Source organism: Protobothrops mucrosquamatus, unplaced genomic scaffold (genome assembly GCF_001527695.2).
Source record: "Protobothrops mucrosquamatus isolate PMUCROS unplaced genomic scaffold, P.Mucros_1.0 scaffold4127, whole genome shotgun sequence".
NCBI classification, from domain to species: Eukaryota; Metazoa; Chordata; class Lepidosauria; order Squamata; family Viperidae; genus Protobothrops; species Protobothrops mucrosquamatus.
Window position 1 is genome coordinate 34,709 of NW_015390055.1, and position 4,048 is coordinate 38,756.

Consider the following 4,048-nt stretch of genomic DNA (forward strand, 5'->3'; position numbering starts at 1 on the left):
TAATAATAATAATAATAATAAAAAGTTGGAAGGGATCTTGGAGGTCATCTAGTCCAATCCCCTGCTCAGGCAGGAAACCCTATACCATTTCAGACAAATGGCTGTCCAGTCTCTTCTTAAAAACTTCCAGTGTTGGAGCATTCACACACAGATATGTATATGCTGACGCTTTGAACTACAGGTGTATGTATATCTGTAATTGTGTGACTTATGTGGATGCCGTATGCTAAATAAAATATAATTTAAAAAAATCAAATGCCGCTTTGATGACCATTTCCCCAGGGTGGTTAAGGTAATTGCTGCAGTTGTTATGTGAATGACACAGTTGTTAAGCGAGCCCAGCTTAACAGTGAGCAGGGGGTTGGACTAGAAGACCTCCAAGGTCTTCTACGTGAAGTATTAATACCACTTTACAAGGCCTTGGTAAGGTCACACTTGGAATACTGCATCCAGTTTTGGTCACCATGATGTAAAAAAAGTTGTTGAGACTCTAGAAAGAGGACAGAGAAAAGCAACAAAGAGGATTAGGGGACTGGAGGCTAAAACATATAAGGAACGGTTGCTGGAATTGGGTATGTCTAGTTTAAGGAAGAGAAGGACGAGGGGGGAAATGATAGCAGCCTTCCAGTATCTCAGGGGCTGCCCCAAAGAAGAGGGAGTCAAGCTATTCTCCAAAGCACCAGAGGGCAGGACAAGAAGCAACAGGTGGAAATTAACCAAGGAGAGAAGCAACCTAGAACTAAGGAGAAACTTCCTGACAGTGAGGACAATTAATCAGTGGAACCACCTGCCTCCAGAAGCGGTGAATGCTCCAACACTGGAAGTTTTAAAGAAGAGACTGTCTGAAATGGTATAGGGTTTCCTGCCTGAGCAGGGGGTTGGACTAGATGACCTCCAAGGTCCCTTCCAACTTTATTATTATTATTATTATTATTATTATTATTATTATTATTATTATTATTATTATTATTATTATTATTATTATTATTATTATTATTATTATTATAAGGTCCCTTCCAGCTCTATTATTCTGTTACACACAAACATCCTGAATGGAAGAATAACAGGCCTGTCCCTTTAAAATCTAGGCAGATCAAAAGCAACATTTGGGGATCAGTTAAACCAACAGGAAGGTATGGAATCTCCATCTGAGCCTGCTGGGGAGATTCCTGTTTTTGAAACGCTCGGAAGCTCCGAGGGCCTTTGATTTCCTTGGCTGCCATCCACCAGCAAACACTTTGCGAGATGGTTAGGCGATGATGCCAGCCGTAGAACAGTTTTGCGTTTCCAGGAACAGTCGAAGCTAAAGCAAATAAGAAGGTCCTCTCCACTTTCTCCGTTTCTCTCTGGGAAAAAAAAAAATCCCGGGATAGCCTGAGAAAATGAGGGAATCTCATCTTGAGGACGTGGAAGTCAAAGTAAAACTTTGGGGCTACTATGGCTACTTTACGACCCGTTGGACTTCACCAGGTCCACAGATCGTAAAGGGGTGGTGATGATGATAATAATAATAATAATAATAATAATAATAATAATAATAATAATAATAATAATAATAATATAGCAATAATGGTGCATTGGAAGATCTGCAAGAAATATCATTTGCCTGCAAGCAAGAATTGATGAGATCATAAAATAGAGAAAGTCATAGAAAATGATAAAGTTAAACTGCTCTGGGACTTCAGAATTCAAACAGACAAGCACCTGCAAAATAACACCCTGGACTTAACAATTGTCGATAAGAAAGACAAAAAAGTCTGGATAGTGGATGTGGCAGTGCCTGGAGACAGCAGAATAGACGAGAAAGAACTGGAGAAGATAACAAAATACAGAGACCTACAAATAGAAATAGAAAGACTGTGGCAAAGGCAAGCAAGGGTAGTACCAATAGTAATAGGCGCCTTGGGTGCAATCCCAAAACAACTGGAGCACCACTGGAACACCATCATCGGCATTGACAAATTCGCCATTAGTCAATTGCAAAAGGCGGTCTTGCTAGGAACTGCTTCCATCCTGCGACGATATCTGCAATACCATCAAACATCCACATCTGCCTATCCCAGGTCCTGGGAAAGGACTCGATAGGTAGACAAAATGCCAAATCCAGTCTGAACATCTGGCTGACTGTGCGATGATCCATAATAGTAGTAGTAGTAGTAGTAGTAGTAGTAGTAGTAATAATAATAATAATAATAATAATAATAATAATAATAATAATAATAATAATAATAATAATAATAAAGTTGGAAGGGATCTTGGAGGTCATCTAGTCCAACCCCCTGCTCAGGCAGGAAACCCTATACCATTTCAGACAAATGGCTGTCCAGTCTCTTCTTAAAAACTTCCAGTGTCAGAGCACCCACAACATCTGAAGGCAGGTTGTTCACATCTAATTTTACAACTTTTTTGCATGGAACCTCGCAATCACAAAATGAACTAGTGACATGGTTTTGCTGGAAACCAGAAGTATGATGATAATGATGATAACAACAACAACAACAACAACAACAACAACAACAATAATAATAATAATAATAATAATAATAATAATGGAAGGGACCTTGGAGGTCATCTAGTCCAACCCCTTGCTCAGGCAGGAAACCCTATCCCATTTCAGACAAATGGCTGTCCAGTCTCTTCTTAAAAACTTTAAAAACATTAATTTAAGGTTGGCCAAAGAGAACATTTTTGGAAGAAGAGAACATCAAGCAAAGCTATTATGTGGACTACAGAACTGTGGAAACTAATTGTTATTGATTGTTTTTTTAAATATAAACCCAGACAACACGATGTTTACCAAATATTAAGGTGATTATGTAAAAAAAATTAATAAAACATATTAAAAAAAAATAAAACTCGGTGAAAAGTACTTTTTCCAAGTTCTTGGGTCATTAACTGTGTTTAAACCAGAGGACACAGTTGGTCCTCAACAAACGTTCATTTAAGTGACCGTTCGAAGTCACAGCGGCTCTGAAAAAAGCGACTTATGACCGTTTTTCACACTTACAACCGTTGCAGCATTCCTCAGGGTCACGTGATCCGAATTCAGACGCTCGGCAACTGACTCGTATTTATGACGGTTGCCGTGTCCCCCGGATTCGTGTAATTCCCCTTTTGCGACTTTTTGACAAGCAAGGTCCATGTAACTCACTTAACAGCTGCAGTGATTCACTTAACAACTGTTGCAAGAAAGGTCGTAAAACGGGGACAAAACTCGCTCCACAAGTGTCTCGCTTAGCGATGGAAATTTTGGGCTCAGATGCGGTCGCTAGTCGAGGACTCTCCGTATTTTCCTGTAATTTGGCAGAGAAGGAGACTTGAGAAGCGATGACAACGATTCCTGGTTAAACGAGGATTGTGCAGCCACAATCAGGCCTTCTGTGGCCAATCTCTAGCCTGCATTCCTGGTTAGATTCAGAGCAGCAGCAGCAGGAAAAAAAAAAGGAAATATTTTCTTTGCCTTACCTCCCCCCCCCTTTTTTTTTTTTAAAAAAGAAAACATTTTATTTGGCTGTTATTCCTAAAGAACAGCATGGGGCCCAAATGGTTAACACCTGTGGCAATACAGACCAACATGGCTTGCAAATGTTCTGCGCACCCCTGACAAAATAATAAAGAGAAATGTTTTTGAACTGCGTCCCAGGTAATTTGCACGGCACGGGGACGTCCCCGAGAGGGGAGGAGGAACGAGGGGAACCCTTTCACCCCGTCAGACGGTTCTTTTGAGGTGCATAAGTTATGGCTGCAAAGCAACACAGGCACACAGGAGGCATACACACACACACAGAGAGAGATTTTATTTATTTAAAGGATTTAGTTAAGAAATTTTATATGACGCCCCCCCCCAACTCACTCTCAGGGACTTTGGGCGGCTTACAAACATAAAATTTATACAATTGTTATCCATCGATTTCCCCTTTTACAGGCGCCTTTCTAAAGGTGTGCTTCCAAAAAAAGAAGAAAAAAAGACTTTTGTGGATCCAAGGGCAAAAGGGCTGTGTTTGTGTATTTGTTTGTGTGTGTGTGTGTGTGTGTGTGTGTGTGTGTG